Source organism: Ictalurus furcatus, chromosome 3, assembly GCF_023375685.1.
Source record: "Ictalurus furcatus strain D&B chromosome 3, Billie_1.0, whole genome shotgun sequence".
In the NCBI taxonomy this organism is placed as follows: Eukaryota; Metazoa; Chordata; class Actinopteri; order Siluriformes; family Ictaluridae; genus Ictalurus; species Ictalurus furcatus.
Window position 1 is genome coordinate 3,032,668 of NC_071257.1, and position 20,093 is coordinate 3,052,760.

General features: G+C 40.1%; 1 protein-coding gene across 1 annotated transcript in view; it reads right to left on the reverse strand.

The window, feature by feature from the left end:
- The window catches only part of syf2 (SYF2 pre-mRNA-splicing factor), a 106,108-nt gene that overhangs the window by 61,529 nt on the left and 24,486 nt on the right, over positions 1 to 20,093 (reverse strand). The window lies entirely within an intron of this gene.

Consider the following 20,093-nt stretch of genomic DNA (forward strand, 5'->3'; position numbering starts at 1 on the left):
GAATTTTTACAGTTAACTTTCTCAACACAGAGGGTAGAAGGCTGATGCCATGGGAAAAGAGCATCACACTGTGGTTTACTGATCTCTGGGTAAATTCACACATCACTACATCACAAGCCTTTGTTGTAACTGTGGCTGGCGACACATTTGCAGTCATACCACACCATCACTCTAAAGAAGAGAGATAAACATCCTGAGGCCTTTTTGAGCACCTTGCTTGGCATCAAACTAAGCATTAAACTAGTGCATTGTGTTCCTGGGTTAATCTGAAGGAGAGTTTGTTTGTCTTTTAACCTAAAAGCCTGACCTATGATAAAAGATTGCAGAGAGAGAGAGAGAGAGAGAGAGAGAGAGAGGGAGAGAGAGAGATAGTGAAAGAGTTCAGTCAAGAGGGGAAAAACACAGCCATCATGCCTGTATGAAATTCCATCTTGCTTTAAGATACATCGTGTCTATGAAACTCTGTCCAAGGCGGATGACCGCAAACTGCTCCATAGCGGTGCAATAGCAGGAATGGATTTCTCTCTCTCTGTCTCTCTCCGTGTCACCTCCTCTCTCTCTCTTTCGCTCTCCCTCTCTTCCTGCTCGGGGTTCTAAAATTTGATAATCAATCGGCATTTTTGTCATCTGATGAAGGGAAAACCCGAGACCGGTTTGTTCAAACCGTAAACCGAAGCTCTGTGACAGTACATCAGAAACCGAAAACAAAACAGACTGGCTGTCCAGCTGAAACGAAAAGCAGTTATGATATTAGGACGCTCACACTGACTGAAACCCCAATGGAAAATCAAACCGAGGCTCTGTAGTGGCACAAATACAGGTGAGGTAATGATCTGTATTGCGGAGGGAAAGCCATTTCCCACAAGAAGGAGTCAAATGTCAAATCGAATCTTCCAGACCCGATCACAAAATAATAGTAGTGACGATCTCATTGTCTACCTGCACTTAAATGTCGATGCACCTTCCACACAGTGTCCTTTATCAAACACTAGCGCAATCTGCCAGCACTAACCTTTTTTCATTTATTAAAGAAAGACGCGTCAGACTTTTTATTTTTATAGTTGCATGGTAATGTGGAACTTCTGCAAAACACTTGAGTTCCGTTATCACTTACATCAGCTATAAAGAGTCCTTCCCTCAACAGCCTGTTGTTAAAGATAAAATTTTCGCTTGTCTTGCTACTGAGACACTGCAAACCTCTTAATTCTGAAGAATTTCCTGTATTGAAAGTGTTGAAAAATTGCAAAGACTCCTTCCGTAAATGCTACAGGGGTGCTTGAGAGTTTGTGAACCCATTAGAATTTTCTATATTTCTGCATAAATATGACCTAAAACATCTTCAGATTTTCACACGGGTCATAAATGACCGAGTATAATATTTGTCTCATTTGTTTAATTGGGTTCTCTTTATCTACTTTCAGGAAATATGTTTTAGGTCATATTTAGTCAGAAATCTAGAAAATGTGCTCACGGAAAACTTCCACCAAATCACAAGTGCATGGAACGTCTGCCGTACAAACGAGTAAATGTGGGGAATGTGAGTGGCTTTTAATAACCAAACTACAGCGACCATACTGGGTTTTACCACATTGATTCAGCCACCGTGGGAAGTACAGGAGTGTGGCAAATCATCTTAGGTTAGTGTGGGTGTTGGTGATGGGGCCTTGCCACACCGTCATATTATAATACATTCTCTTCACATGGCTTGACAATACTTCTCGTCTTTAAGCCTGAAGAAGTTATAGTGTACATGAGCTTCTATGTCAACGCATGATGATAGCATTTTTTCGCAGTAAGATGGCAATGTTCACCAAAAATGTGGTTTGCCATTGCAAGTTAAATACTCTCACCCCTTTTTTTCCCACAGAAGCCATCTCTAATGAGAGAAGTGGCGAAACCGCGTCAATAGCCATCAAACAACCAAACGACTTCCTCTGTATGCGTTTCACTTCCCGCTTCTGCGTCTGAGCAGCGCAAAAACGGCCAGGCCTTTGCGTGAGAGCCGCGCAGACAGACAGCCCTCTCCACAACATCCAGACCGGAAAAGGCAGCACTCACACTACTGAACCGTTTCTCACTTCTGCTGTCTCTGATACACACACACACACACACACACACACGCACGCACACACACGCGCATTGTCTGAGAGCTCTTTCTAAACGGGATTGTTTTGCTGCTGATGCGAGACTGTGGAGTTTTTTAATGTCTGCAAATTTTGGCAGATGCCTCAGCAAAACAGGAATTGATACAGATCTGTCTCGGTCACACACACTCACACACATATGCACAAAATCATGTCAGTGTAAAAGAGCTGATACAGGAAGTACAGATGATCTGATGCAGACTGTCTTAATCTCACTCTGTTGTCAACAGGAAAATCACACAGACACTGTGGCTTATATTTTAAGTCAGCTCTTTCCTTTTTTGAGTCTTCAGCCTGAGATTCTCACCGAGGTCCATCAGAGACAAGAAACTTATCTGTGTTCCACCTATGAAGTGTGATGTTTAATTAAATGCGTGAAGACTGTGTGACGTTTTAGTGTTGGTGTCGTGAGAGAGCAAGTAAACGTGCGAATGACCCTAAGCATTATTGCATTACAAAAGTCAAGAGTGAAACGGATTCGTGGCAGGCCTCAGATCGGTGTAACGGATCGGTTTAAGCTTTAAGATTTCGTTTAATATTCAACAATGGTGTGTACAATTGTCCATGTGTGTTTGTGGGTGTGTGAGATGGATGTGCTGTTTTTCTCATTCTCAAACCGAGGGTCTATGAGGGAGCCACGCTGTCGACCGCAGTCCTCAAACATACTGATTCATCGCTCTCATTCTCTCCTCACCCCATCAGTGCATTCGTTTATTCACTCGCTCGTTCGTTCGTTTGTTCATTCTGTAAATCGTGACTCACCCGTGCTCGCTGAGGGAGCCTGAGTGAATTCAACGTTTTCATGAAATATCTGTGGGTTTTTCCATGAATCACTCTGCCGGCATATCTCATTGAGATGTAGGTAAATGTCAACTGGAAAAGATTCAAAATCTGGTTTTTGAATCGATGCCTTTCTAAATAAGCGCTTACATTCAGCATTAGAAATAACCGTTAATCGGCGATATGATAACGCCCTCTTTACCCAGTTTCTGTCTTTTGGTGGACAGCCTCCGCTAGGCAGAGTAACAGTTGTTCTATATGCTTTCCGTATTTGAATAACGGATTTAACAGTGTTTAAAGTTTGGGATTTTTTTTTTTATTTTAGATTTAAAGAAAAATACTTTGTCTTGGACTTGTTTTGATAGCTTGGTGTTCATCATGCTGTTTGTTTAGGTGTGTTCTCTAACAAACGCTGGGGGCTTCCAGGAACAGGCGTATTTACATTGAGATCATGTGACACCTTAATTGCACTCAGGTCGACTCCGTTCAGCTAATGACGTGATGTCTGTTGCAAACTGGTTGTGCAAGCACTATTAATTTAGTGGTTTGATGATAATGTAGGTGAATGCATTGATATATTTTTAAGAATAATAAACATTTGTTTACAAAAAAATATCTTTTTTTGTAAATAATTGAACTATATTGTGTTAAACAACATAAAACATAGAACCTTTTGTATCAGACCACCCAATTTTTAGGCGAGCAAAAGTATAGGAACAGATAAGTCTTGAAGCAAATGAAAGTAAATAAGACTTAATATTTGGTTGCATATGTCTTTCTTGCAATAACTACATCAAGCCTGTGACTCAGTGACATCACCAAATTGTTGGTTTCTTCTTTTGTTATGCTTTTCCTGGATTTTACCGCAGCCTCTTTCAGTTATTGTTTGTTACATCATCAATAAAGATTAGTGAGCCTGTTCCAGAAGCAGCCATACAAGCCCAAGCCATGACTTCACATGACTTGCCACCATGTTTCACAGATGAGCTGGTACGTTTTGGATCATGAGCAGATCCTTTCTTTCTCCACACTTTGGCCTTTCCATCGCTTTGGTAGAGGTTAATCTTGGTTCCAGAACTTTTGTGGTTCCTTTCTGTATTTCTTTGCGAATTCCAATCTAGCTTTCTGATTCTTACTGCTCATGAGTACTTTGCATCTTGTGGTATGGCCTCTATATCTCTGCTCTCAAAGTCTCCTTTTTAACGGTGGATTGTGATACTTTCACGCCTGCCCTGTGGAGATTGTTGGTGATGTCACTGACTGTTGTTTTTGGGTTTTTCTTCACAGCTCTCACAGTGTTTCTGTCATCAGCTGTTGTTGTTTTCCTTGGCCGACCCATTCGGTGTCTGTTGTTCAGCACACCAGCGGTTTCTTTCTGTTTAAGGACATTCCAAATTTTTGTATTGACTATGCCCAATGTTTGTGCAATGAATTTGATTGATTTTCCCTCTTTTCTCAGCTTCAGAACGGCTTTTCTCCCATAGACAGCTCTGTCCTTTAACACATCTACATATAAATACCAGGAAATAAAAACTGAAATTCTAAACTCTCTTCTCATATTCATCTTTTGATCTCAAACCCAAATGTAAAAAACAAATTAAGTGGCCTTTCCATTTCAATAGTTTCAAAGGGGACTGTGTGTGTGTGTGTGTGTGTGTGTGTGTGCATGTGTGTGTGTGTGTGTGTGTGTGTGCGCACGTGCATATATATATATATATATATATATATATATATATATATATATATATATATATATACATGCAAAAAAAGAAATGTCACTTTTTCAGGAGACTGTGTTTTAAAGATAATTTTGTAAAACTCCAAACAAGCTTTACAGATTATTGGAAAGGGTTTAAACGAGGTTTTTCATGCTTGTTCAATGCACAATAAACAATTACTGCACATGCCCCCGTGGAACAGTCCTTAAGACATGAACAGTTTACAGGCGGCAGGTGACTACGGTCACAGTTACAATAACTTAGTACACTAAAGAGACCTTTCTACTGACTCTGAAAAACACCAGAAGAAAGATGCATGTGTGAACATGACACTGCTAGGCAAACACTTACAAGAATCCTGAACTTTTTGACTGACATACTCAGGAGTTAGTCGAGATCACCACCAGCACCATCACAGTGAGCACTGGAGCCTCCCATTGCCATATACTCGGACCCCTTGCTGTTCACATTGCTGACTCATGACCGCTGCGAAGCACTGCTGGAATCACATCGTTGAGTTTTCTGATGACACATTGTGCATCTAATTAGCAACAACGGTGAGTCAGCATACAGACAAGAGCTAGAACAGCTTGCAGACTGGTATAGAAACAGCAATTCGGCTTCTTATTGTAGTCACAACAAAGGAAATTATTGTTGCCTTTAGGATGACTCACAGCGGTCACTTTCCACTGCACATCAGTAGCAACACTGTAGAGATACTGATGTGTATAGACATCTGCTCTAAATACGCTGGCTTGCATATTGAACAAGACGTCACCGGGACATTCAACAATACCTGCCTTACCAAAAAGCCTTGGTGTGTCCATTTCCTATGGCGACAGATTGGAGCAAACCGCCAGGTACTGTACAGACAAAAACAAAAGTACAAAAGCTGTCTTTTTGGCCCAATTGTGTATTTTAATGATGTTCCTCCCTTAGGGTACCACCTCAGTGACAAGAATTTGTATCCGTTTACCAAGAGTATATGGGAATTGCAGCACATTACAAGTCCCTACAATGAAACTACAGAGAGCACCACTGGAGTCTACTTACCAAAAAATGCTGGCTCTGCAAAGCCACTAGAATTGTGTCTTACCAAACAAAAGATATCAGATAGATACCAAACAAAGATATCACTACGAGCAGACTCTGTAACATTGGCTGATTCTGAATATCCCTACTACCCTACAGTAGGCGAAAAGCAGCACGGCAAAGGAGTAGTATGTCTGAATTCTCAGTATTCATAAAACAGTAGGCGAGAAATACCCGGATGATCTTCTGCTTTCGCCGAGATGCTGCAGTATGGAAGCACTGGACACTGTGGATACTGCGCTATGCCAAAAAGCAACGGGTCTGGTGTGGAAGAGCTTTCAGAATCAAAAATAGCGGAAGGCGGTGCATTGGCTCTTTTGAAGTTGTAGGTCACATGACATTGCTACAGTACGTACTGAATCAATGGCCGAGAAGTAGGTACTGAATCGAACGCAGTTGGTACTGTGACAGTACACGATTTCGGATGCAGACATTGTCTTCTTTGATGCAGTTAGTCTCTTCAGCACCCTCCTGGCCCCTAACAATCACCTGATCTGAATTTAACTAAACAAACACCAACCACCATTATTCACATATATATATATATATATAAGAGTAAAGAGTATAAAGAGTATATACAGGATGTATAAATATGCATGGACATATATATATATATATATATATATATATATATATATATATATATATATATATATATATATATATATATATGTCTATACATGTCCATGCATATTTATACATCCTGTATATACTCTTTATATATATCTGTATTGTTCTCCTTACTATCTCTTTCAACTCTTCTTTCTTTTCTTTTTGTCTTTTTTTTTTTTTGCCTGCTGCTGTGACACCCTACTTCCCCCATCTGGGGATAAATAAAGTATTATCTTATCTTATCTTATCTTATATATATATATATATATATATATATATATATATATATATATATATATATATATATATATATATATATATATATGATACCAATATACTGATATACTGAGTTTTGCACTTGCCTTTCATATAAATCAATGGCAGCATACGTTTTACACGCAATCAAATAGGAACATTGCAAAAATAATTAGCAAGTGAAAATATATTTTTCAGACTTTTTAAGGATTTTTATCTTGAAATATTCTTGTTCTATTGGTAGATAGTTTTGCAAATTTTAAGTATTTATTTCTAGAAAATTTAAAGCTTGTAGAAAGTGTAAGTGTAGAAAAAGGTTTAATAATCTTATATTTGGTTTATTATAATTTTATTATAAGACATAATAGATCATTCTGACGAGATTCAAGCTATTTTCACTTGCTAAGATGTCTTTTTTTATTTTTATTTTTTGCAGTGGAGCAGCAACAGTCCCCTTTTTTCCTTGTCACAGTGCAGCACCAAGTGACGTTAGACTGTAGACTGACACGGACAGACAAAACTCAGTAGACAGACTAATGCAACCGTAAAGTGGTCTTTAAGGTCCAGTTGTGTAACTATTGTGTAAACAAAGCAGGAACATTGTGCTAAACTTCATCGAACATCCTGACCATTCCGATAACATTGTCTGTTAACTGTATAAAACAACAACAACAACAACAACACAACTTTTTGTTCTAAGAGTGTGAGTTAGTATGTAGAGACTTTATGTAGATTTCAAGGATACACTTTCCCTAGTATAACAAGGTGCTTTTTCAAACAATTAAATACACACACTGCAAAAGAAAGAGAGAAGGGGAAGAGAGAGGGGGAGTGAGAGACAGATTCACAGACACCCACATATCTCACTGCCGGAAACCAGATCTGAGCTTGTCACGAATAGTGATGTCTGCGTGAGTGTCAACTGATGCAGAATTCCGCACGTTGTACTCTGCAAAACTCTCTCTCTCTCTCTCTCTCTCTCTCTCTCTCATTCTCACACACATACACACAGTTCCCCTCATTTGGTAGAGAAGAAGCAAAGCCTCTAACCACAACCACAGGGCCCCAGCAAAGCACCTGTCTCCATGAGAGAGATACAGAGAAAGAGAGAGCTAGAGAAACAGAAAGTCTTTGACTCCCACAGTTGACAACTTTGTATGAAGATATGCGTAAACAGCCCTGTTACGAGACTGGGAGGTCATGCAAGATGCAAAAAAAAAAAAAAAAAAAAAGAAGAAAGAAAACGTTTTGGTCAGCTGTTGGATTAGTCAGGAGATTTAGCGCTCGACTGCCAACACTGGGAAATGGGGAGGAAAAATGGACAAACTCTTGTTAGAGGTGTGTTTACAGTAGCACGTTTCACAACAGCACACAGGAAATAAAAAAGAGGAGGGATTTTCAGTCCTGTAGTAAAATATGAAAATGGATCCTGTCACTGGAGACGTGTCAATGTGCATTCAAGCTCGTGATCAATAATAACGAGCTTGCTAATAATTGTGTCGTGCTGTGCGTGTAATGTGAGACCTCACATTGTTTTGCATGTCTATGTCTGCAGCTGTGTGTGTGTGTGTGTGTGTGTGTGTGTGTGTGTGTGTATATGTAGGTACGCAGGTTTACAAGCCTGTATGCGCGTGTTGCACTTTTCTCAGGGCCTATTTGAAGCAGGCTGGAGGAAAGCGTGGGAAACTATGTCGACACTGTGGTCAAATAGTGAGAGAAAAAGACAGAGTGATTAACTTTTTATCCACTGGGTTAAAGCGAAAAAAATTAAGCATGCTAAACAATGTCATGCGTCTAAGTGTGACCCAAAGAGAAGGCTACCGCACGCACCACATAGACATGAACCCGGTGAAATTCACGTTAGGAGCTGGACAGTTGCGTAGGTTTGAGAAATACAGCTCGTTATCTGTTCGTCAGGCGTTAGGAAGAGGTTCACAGCACTATCTCAGCAGTTGCGGTTCTGTGCCAGTGGTCAGGCTGTTAAGTGAAGTGAAGTTATCCTCAACTGCTCAACAATAGGCCCGGGTTAGATTCAGCCTCACATGGAAATCGTTTCCAAATAAATACTCGAGTCTGTGCTACTTTACAGATTATTAGGAGTCGACAGGTGACATTGAGACGTGTGTAAGAGACACAGACTCTTAGATAACTAATACAAATTATTCACACTCTCACACTGGCCTTCAGAAAAAGTCCCAGAGGAAATTCCAACCAATCATTTTGTATGAAAAGAGAGTTAGAAACGTTAAGGGTCGTATCATTTCTAACTGGATTTTCTATCAAACTGAATGCAATCAGTATTAAAATTTGTATGAATTTGCAGTCTGTCCTTGTTCATCACAATATACTGACAAATGGTTCATGTTTTAAAATCTATTTATACAACCACAATTCTGAAAAAGTTGGGGAATGTTGTTCTCAAAGTGTTGGATTATTCGCCGACGTATCTGTTGGAAGATCGGCGAGCCTCGACCCATCCTTGCTCTTGAAGGACTAGGCCTTTTTTAGAGGCTCCTTATATACTATGGTTAGACGATTGCCTCACCTGTTTCACATCACCTTCTTATTTCAACTTGTCACATCGCTATTAGTCCTAAATTGCCCCTGTCCCAACTTTTTTGGAACGTGTTGCATGCATCAATTTGAAAAGAAACTTTCATCTTCCAAAAACTATGCAGTTGATTAGGTACAACATCAAATACCTTGTCTTTATACGCTTATTTGTTTAAATACAAAGTCAAAGTACATTTACGAAACCGCTCCTCTTTGTTTTTATTAGCATTTTCAATACTGTCCCAACGTTTTCGGAATTGGGCTTGTAGTTATGATTAATGTTGTGGAACAATGTCGGGTACGTCACTTACTTATGCAGTTCCCACCCTCTCCTATGCCTTTCTCTTGAAGTTAACAACCCCGCCATCCTGAAGACTTTCCCATGTCGGAAACCGTAAAGTTACAGCTTTACCTATTATAATGTGCTGACACTGGAGACTCCTTCCAAGAAAGTTAAATGAAGATCTCCTCTCGGAAAACTTCACCGTGTCTGTTTAGGCAGTCGTTTATATAGAAACATTAATATAAACCTGTGATTCGTCTGGCACTATTGTGAGAGCTGCTGTATTATAAAATTCATCAACACCTTCTGGATGGACAACAATCAGCAATTAACTCCGAAAAAGAAGTCATTTTTGATATTTAAACAAGTAAAAAACGTCCTTGCATGCGGACTCGGAGCCTTTTACACTGTAGCTGGACGAGGATACGAGTTTTAACCTTCAGATCTGCTCTGCTGTGCTTTTGTGATACGAGTGTGTGAAAGATGAAAAGAGAAAAGTGAAAGGGGGAAGCTGAAGAAAGAGAGAGTGAGAGATGAGGGGAGGTTTTACAGCTGGGGACGACGATGATATTTAACCTTGTCTCAGTCTCACCTCATTCAACATGGTAATGAACACGAGGCAGAGATGAAGAGAACTGCACACGTGCGCGCGCACGCACACACACACACACACACACACACACATAATCACAACACACACACACATACACACACACACATACACACTCACATATACACACACAAACATACACACACACACAAACAAACACACATTCACACACATACACACAATCACAACACACACACACACAACACACACACACATACACACTCACATATACACACACAAACATACACACACACAAACACACATTCACACACATACACACAATCACAACACACACACACACACACACAAACACACACATACACACACACATACACACACACACACAAACACACACACAGACACACAACACACATAATACACACACAACACACACAATCACAACACACACACACACAATCACAACACACACACACACACACATAAACACGCACACATACACACACATACACCCACACAATATACACAACCACACACACAACACACACAATCATAACACACGCACACATACACAAACAACCACAACACACACACACACCTAACACACACACATACACACACATGCATACACACACACACACACACACACACAACACACACACATACACACTCACATATACACACACAAACATACACACACACAAACACACATTCACACACATACACACAATCACAACACACACACACACACACAAACACACACATACACACACACACATACACACACACAACACACACACACAAACACACACACAGACACACAACACACATAATACACACACAACACACACAATCACAACACACACACACACACACACACATAAACACGCACACATACACACACATACACCCACACAATATACACAACCACACACACAACACACACAATCATAACACACGCACACATACACAAACAACCACAACACACACACACACACACATACACACACATGCATACACACACACACACACACACACACACACACACACAACACACACACGCACAGTGGAAAAGGCATGTTGTAAATTACATAGACTATAATGTTACCACATACCATGTTATGTGCATTTCACTGATGATGGGTTTTGGTCTCACTCACTCTGTCTCTCTCTCTCTCTCTCTCTCTCTCTCTCTCACACTCTCTCTCTCTCTCACACACACACACCCACACACACACACAAACACACTCATCAGAACCTCACCTAGTCACTCATTCACCGAATCACTTTCTAAAGAGTTGGATTTGATCCAGTTTTGCTCTGACACATGATCTGTCATTACTACTGAAGCTGTATATCAGCCTGACCTCACACACAAATATATAACCACAGTGATTTTCTTGGATTTCATATGAAGTTGTACAAAATGTCATGACAGTAAACATGACTTGAGTGTGTAGAAAACTGTAATCACAAGAGATCTTAAAAGCTCTACGAAGCTTGTGTTCTCATTTGAAACGAAACTTGGTGATTTACTGCTTATCAGAAGTTTCAAATCAACAATCTGTAAAAAAAAAAACAAAAAGTCTCAATTTCAATCGAACCAGCACTGTGTAAAAACCAGGTAGTTTCCTGTTCGTTCTCGCACTCATTCACCCTGTTCACACACACACAGGTTCAATCTGAGATTTTCCCTCTTCTCTTCGTAGCTAAACTGAGAGCAACCTATGTGTTTGGAGATGAGAACATTGGGCAAATATGAAACCAGGTCACATCCACCGCATGCTTTACCATGGAACACACAAACTCATGCATGTGGAACATTCATCTCTCGAGCTGTGGTCTGGTCACTACCCAGAATGCAATCTGCCTGTGGCTGTACACCGAGACACAGCTTTTTATTCCCTTAAAATGTTTTAAAGAAACAACCAGCTTCCACAGAACCCAAAACTGAAGTGTGTGTGTGTGTGTGTGTGTGTGTGTGTGTGTGTATTTTGTGTGTCTGGGAAATTGTGTGCATTTGATTTATTGAGAACTGATAATTCATGTGTTGGTGTAATGTACAGACTGCTGTATGTACACACAAGTGTATATACACTTCATCAGTGCACAAACTACACATCATCTTTTGGGACATTTTTAAGGACTCTTAGATTTTTAAGGACGCATAGATTTACCGGCTACACTCAGAAAAATAGTTAAAGTCGTCAGTGTTTCCTCTGGGAAAACACATAAAGGTTCTAACATAGAAAACGGTCCAAGGAGGAGGGTAAAAACTCTTTAACTGTCCATTACACCCTTAATGAAACCAATGGCTCTTTAGTCTTAGAGACTCAGAATAACAGCGCTCAACGAGATCATATTAGTTGCAGAATAATCATGTCATGCTCGTTCAGGAAACTCTAATCAGGGTTGGGGCTATAATAAAATGTCCCTGAAATCACTATAGTAGTGACTTCCAACATTAATAATGACATCAAACTAAATGACTAATGCTAGACTAGACTAATGGTATTGGCTAATATCTGGTGAATTATTAGAGGATCCCGGTTGAGAGTGGACGACATACAGTCATCCAGCGTACACTCGAGCAGCTCATTTTGAGTGGTTTTAGATGTAGCTTTGTTCAACTTTACAGTTTCATACAGCAGGTTTTGTGTGTGCAACATCAACACAGTAGAGATAATATCAGTAACCAGGTTTGCCAGGTTTCAGCCAAATTTCCAAACCAGATACATCTAAAAAACCACATAAAAAACCTGAAACAGGCCTAGAAATGTTGGGCATTTGAAAAAGGAGACACATTTTTTCTTTCTTTTTTTTTTTACAGCCTTGTTTATGTGGGAAACAAGGTCACCGTGGTGTGGTACATGTGCATTTCTGATATATCAGCTCCACATTGGCCTTCATCACCCTTTCCCTCCCCCAATCTTTGCAATAAACAGTATTACACTAGAAATGGTTCTGTACATCATATGCACACTTTCTGCACTTTATTCGAGTTAATTCCTCTTTTTTTTGCTGTAAAACAAATATTTTTAACCCAGCTCAATCTGAAAACTGCCATTAACTGTTCCATTCGCTGGTCCTCCCCTGAGCATGGGGCAGAGTGAATCCTGCCCCAATAATCTATTAGCGTTCGTTGCAGTTCTCACTATGGCGGTAAATGTGGTATTGAGGAAAATCGATCAATGGAGTATCGGATAAAGTCTGTTAAATAGCAAATCTTTTTAAGATAATTAGTCGCTAGGAGTCAATTAGTAATTCGACAGTATGGAGTTGAGGACTGTAAATGGTGGGGCTCTCCCGAACCTGCCCTGTGGATGAGTTGCCACTGAGTCCAACCTATAACGAGTCACACCTCATTCCACATGTTTAATCAGTTTATCTTGACCTTCAATTAGCAATAAGGTGTAGCTCCTACTTCTGAACCTCCTGATCATGTTTAGCTCCGCCCACTTAAAATAGAATGGGGAGACATTCTGGCACTGGAAATCCCAATTACTCATACAACATTATGGACCTTTAAAAAGTAGGCCACCCTTAGAATTTTGGTTTTTAAAAATGCTGATATAAATAAATCTATTTAAAAATATTAGCTTGAGAAAACAGTAATGGCTTCTGTCAGCAGTAAGCAGAAACTGGAAAATTCCAAATCTTCAAGGTTGGGTGTAAAGTAAAAATAAGGTAAACGCTGACAGTCAGTGAGTGGTGAACTGAAATGTTACAATGGGCCAAATGTGCCAAATACTGAATTTCACTTCTATGGCAGTCAGTAGAACCAGATGAAACACAAAGCTACAAAGAGCTATGACTACAGAGAGTGACCTTGACAGCACAACTAGCTAATAGCAGAATTCTGTTATAGTAAAATAAAGAGTTCCTTGCTTTTATACACGCCCCCTCGAGAGTCACAATAATGAAAGCTTGGCCAGAGTGCTAACGTTTAATTAGCCATGTTTGCATTCGTTACATTCTAATACACAGGTTTTGCTTCAGTCGATGCTGCTAGGAGTCTGAATGGAATGTATCATATCGTATCATGGAGTATAAGTGTTTCCTCATCGTGATTCACACAAATCTAACCAATGACCAGTGACTATTATCTTTGGATTTCACTCAATAAAGCTATTGCTGCTTCCTCAGCCTCTTGCGCTGTCTTTAAGCACTAAAAACGTTGATACAAGTTGGCTCATGTGGATTGTTATGAATCTGCTATGTCTCAGTCGATGAGATCAGCAGAGAAAGAGAGAAATCGGCAGAGAAATCAGCGCTTCAGTCTCTGGAGACTTGAGCACATCCTCAGCGTTAATATAGTAAATACATCAGACAGACACACACGCGCTGTTACTGGGATTATCTCTTATCCAGATAGTTACACATGTTCTGTCAACATTTCAAATAGTCTTTGGACAAAACAGCCCTCGTGTTCTCCGGGACAACGAGGAAAAGGACCATCCAAGCTGTTATCAGCGTCAGGTAGAAAAAGTCAGCGTCTGTCATGGTATGTGGGAGTGTCGGTGCCTATGGCATGGGTAACTCGCACATCTGTGAGGGCAGCGTTAATGCAGAAAGACATGTACACATTTTGGAACAACATACGCTGCCCTCCAGAGCAGGACAACGCCAAACCACATTCTGCCCGGATTACAAGCGCATGGTTGCGTAAGCAGAGGGTGCGGGTGCTAGCATGGCCTGCCTGCAGTCCTGTCTCCGGTTGAGAATGTATGGGGCATTATGAAGTGCAAAATAGGGCAGCGAAGACCCCGTACAGTTGCGCAGCTGAAGAAATGCATAATGGATGAATGGGGGAAAATTCCGCTCGCTAAACTTAACCAACTGGAGTCTTCACTCAGCGCCCGAACACTTAATACGTGTTATTAAAAGAAAAGCTGATGTTACATAGTGGTAAACAGTCGACTCTCCCAGCTTTTTTAGAGTGTGTTACAATCATCAGAGTGTATATTTTCAAAAATAAATTTAATTCACAAAGTAAAATATCAAATAATGTGTTAATAATGTGTTTTCAGTATAGTACAGGGTGAATTGAATTTTCAAATGACTCTTTTTGGTTTGTTTTTTTTTTTGCATTTTTCTTACTGTCCCAACGTTTTTGGAATTGGGGTTATATATATATGATCATATATATATATATATATATATATATATATATATATATATATATATATATATATATATATATAAAATGTGTACCCAATATATATATATTCAGCATAGACGACTTCAATATGTGACATGATCTGAAGCGATCTGATAAAGGTACTTGAGGTTTTCACACCAGAACACTGGCACACACACACACACACACATACACACACACAAACACATAAAAATCATCAATAAAATGAAAGAAAGTGAGTAAAGCCCACATGAAACCTCAGTATACCTCCTCCCTGACTCCTTCTCTTTCCTCTCTCTTTCTTCCTTCATCCAGCTGGTTACTCTCGACATGCTGCTTCAGCTCAGTGTTCTGTCCTGTGTCACACTTTCTCACAGTGCGCTCTGCTATCAGTGTGTGTGGATCTGATCAGAACACACTGCACCTTCACTTCTGGAAACAATAGCATCAGATAAACCGGAGTTCTGAATAGTAATTTGCGTGCATGAACACTTGTATAATATCTTTCTGCATGCGGCAAAAAAAAAAAAGTGCTCTTCCGGTACGGTTTAAAAGAAACAGAAAACAGAGAGGAAACTGTTTCAAGATATATTTGATATTATGCACGCATCAACAGAAATCCTTGCTCTGCTTCCAAACTTTATACACACACCAAACTATGCATGCACGCACCAACAAAACACACAGGTGCCTATAAATATGTGCGTGCAATCGTGCTGCATTTAAGCTGATACAGTGCACGAGAGAGAGCACTCTTCAACATCCTGTCCTATGCTAGCGTTTACCCATATGTCTGGCACATACAAAACCTCTGTCTGAACCACAGGAAATCAACAGGGAACAGGGCAATCATACACACGCACTAGTGCACACACAAACACAAACACTAGACATATTTGCACCCAACATATATTTCAGATTTAAGAATATATATATATATATATATATATATATATATATATATATATATATATATATATATATATATATATACACACACACACACACACATACATATATATGTATATATATATGTATATATATATATATGCTTTCAAATTTTAATAACTGCATACAGCTCTGTAAAAACACATCCCTCAGTCAAACTCTCAAAAACAACATTAGTGACAGAGCAAACCTCCTCCAGATTCTCTCAGAGAAGTGACAGCCTGCTTTTATTTCATTTCACACACATGTGAAACTGAGAAAACCTAATCAAACGCACACATGGCATTACAAATGTGAGAAAAGGGGAAAAGAAAGCTAAATGAGAGGAATATATATATATATATATATATATAAAAGTGAGGTACAGTGCCTTGGTGCGAAAACAACAACAATAACAACAACAACAAATACAAAAAGAAAAGAAAAAACTTTCCCGCTGTGCGCTTCGGTGCACGTTTGAAGTGTGTTTGCTGGCAGTGTGGAGGTTGGAGGTTGGCGGTGGCGGATGGCTTTATGGGTTTCTGGCTCAGATCTGGTCTGATCTGGTCTGGTTTTGGGGAAACGTGTGCTGGTGAGGCCTGAGGTCGGCCCTGCAGAGAGCTGAAACCGACACGAGAGGAATTTGCATGAGCCAACTCGTATGAAAAGTTAGAAATGGTTAAGGTTAAAGTGAGGGGTGTGGTTAATGTGGTATCTTTTTAGTATGTGTAAAATCACACAAAGTCATTCTGGATAAATTAAATTAGTTAAATTCCTTCTAGTCTCTTGACCTCGACTGTGATGAGTGGGTTGCTACTTTTGGAAAGTATATGTAGAAAAGGATGGATGATGTCAGATTAAACTTAACCATTGTCAATTTAAAAAAATATTTCTCCTAATTGCATATTTAAGTTAATTTTTTATTTTTTTTTAAAGTTGTAGACTGCACCAAGACTTGAAAAAGTCCTGTTACAGATAAGCAACTGTTATCCTGAAGTTATAATATTAATTATGATGATGAGGTGATGATGGTTGGGACTTTTTCCCAAGAGAGAAAATTTTCTCATACTTATCTAAACACATTGACTCATCAGAGAGGTTTGTAAACTAACCATCAGTGACTAAATATACTTCATTTGCGAAAGAGCTTTTGGTGTTCATTGCAAAAGGGCCTTGAGAAAGAAAGGCCTGCGGTCCTGCACGGCTTCATCTAAGGATGTTTAATAAAAATCTTTCTTCTAACCAGTTCAAAACCCCTAGTGAAGATGAACGCTATATAAATAAATATAAATATTCATCAAATGCTTGCTTGCATTTGTAATTTAGAACGTCTAAAGCAAGGCTGACACCTAACCTACTTTACGATTTCATTTTTTTTTTTTTTTTTTCAAATCAGCGTGTTTAGTGCAAGCAGAATTTCAAAGCGGGACTCTCACATGTAGGATGCCGTGCGAAGGACACACAGCGAGTGTGAGAAAGAGGAAGGACTGATGGTTTGGGTGCAACTCTGTGGAAAGGGGAGGGGGAAGGTGGTAAACATGTCTCACTCTCTCTCTCTCGATCTCTTTTTTCTCTCGCTTTGTCTGTGAGACATTCAATAATGATGAGGCTCTCTTGGTCTCTATTTAAAAATCTGCAAAAATTTGTAGCCGACATAAAAAAAGAATTGCTTTAATCGTTACTCATAGTTATTATTTTACTAAATCAATCATACCTTTTTTTTTATACCTGTGGAAAAAAAGTGGATTTTCAGATGATTGACAAGCCAAAAGCTCACATGTGCAACCACTGAGGCTGAAATAGAACTGGGGCCGTCCTGGTCATGGCCTAATTCTGCCGATGAGGTCTAAACATGCGTCCATTTTGCATCATGACTAAAAAAAAAAAAAACACTGTGTCAAAAAAAAAAAAAAAACACTCATTACTATATAAAAAAAAACAGTATAGTGTCAAGGAAAATAGAATACTTCACACAAAAGACTAAAATGAGACATTCTGACACATAAAAACATATTTAAGGATGTTGTTATAGCTGAATTTGGGTTAGAAATGAAATGTTTCAGCAAAAAAGCTGCGCCAAACCATTAGCATAGGGTACGTTTAATTTAACAACTTAAAAAAACATAAGTTTACTAAAGTACACAAGGTTATAAAACATGCACAGGCCACTCATCTGTCCTCTTTTAGACACTCTGACTCCTCTGATTTCTCCCATTAGTGTCAGTAGTGCTGATTTATCCATTAGCATCATCACCTTTTAGCCAAATGTTTTTCCCCCGGGCTAAAACGTGTCAAGCGAGGACGGCCACTGAACCTCAGCGTCCCTCGTCCACCCCTTCGCTGCATTCCCTTCTTTATGAGTTGCACATGGGGAAGCCTGCAATTTTTACGCCACAAAATAAGCCCCTGCGCAGCTGTGCTAGCAACCGCATGGGCTAGCCACCGCCCGGCGCAGCTCCACCCGTGGGGCGGAGGGTCACTGAAGTTATATTAAGCTTAAATACAGGGGCTCGATAAACAAGGGCACGAAAAATTCTTCTCTCTAACCCCAGTGTTGCTTTCGACCGTTCTCGATGGCGGTTAGCGAGTGACGCTGCTAAGAAACGAACTTGCAAAATACAGAGCAGATGGTGTTTGTCCCAGTCCCCATCTTCACACGGGATTCATAAGCTCATAAACGGCTGAAGCTATGCCCAACCTGGTCTCATAAAGCCTATAGATGAACAGATATGCAAAAGAGGAAAGTGGAAAAAAATCATGAACAAGGTCTATTTTCAAAACTTTATGAAAACTGGATCAGATGACCTGCGCTTAATCATATGTGACAATTCATATGACAACTCATGTTGATGCTTTGACATGGACTGCACCATGGTCTGAGTTTTCTCCACATTATCTCCCCAACCTCCAACCTACTAGCTAACTCTGCCCTATCACACGGGAGGGTGAGGGCTAACATGTGCTTCCTCTGAGACATGTAAAGCCAAATACCCCATCTGTTCAAACACACTCGGAGGAAAGGGCTATCTGCCGTCTTCCTCATACCTGAGCTCACACATGTCCACGATTGACTAGTGTCACTGTGATTGACACGTGACAGAGAGCGTTTTCCAGCCCTATCACCCAGAGAATGGTAAATTTTGCCCCCTTTGGACTTCCAGCCGTGGGTAGCTGTGGCATGCTCAAAATTCAAACTCACCACCTCCTGAAAATAAGGCAAGCGCTTGTCTGCCGCGCCACTCGGGAGCCAGAGTTGGATTTTCTGAAATGATTTTCATTTGGTGTGGTTGATATCACATTATCATGATTATCAAGCACACCGACATATTTGAACATTTGGCTGAGCCAGTTTGTTCAAAGCCTATTCGCCAAAAAGACGAATGTTGAAAATGAAAAGATCACCATCACGATGTCGTTTTGGTGCTGAACGTTTAAAAGTGTTCCCACGGTAACTTCCTAAATCAAAGGGCATGCCTAGTTCAGTAGTTTGGTGTGGAAACTGTCAAAATGATCCAAACTTTAAACAACATTGGTAACACTTGAATTTATCACCGATCCAAACAAGGTAGGTATGAAATATCATCACGCCTTTGTTGTAGGCAGGACTGTAATACCGTAGAGCACCTGTATTATGTGGTGTCATGGTTGACCCAGTCGGTCGCACCTCATAGAAACAAGGAGATTTGAGATGTGTGTGTGCCTGAGGTTAGGCCGGGACACTGCTGATAAGCATTCAAGCCACTCTGTGGCCTCGGCCATCGGCCACATTGGCTGGGAGCATGTCATTTCCATACCGATGCACACACACACACACTTTTGGGACCATGTCATTTTGCCTGTGCTGCCACCCAACTGACACACAAGTGCTCATTAGCAGCGTAGTGAGGGTGCGAAGCGGTATGTCCAACATGCAAACACACACACTCTGTCTCAAGTATACGCACGCACCCAGGGTTTTAGTTTCTTTCTTTACATGGGGGAGGCATGGGGGGAGGGGGGAGGGGAGAGGGGGTGCAAACGC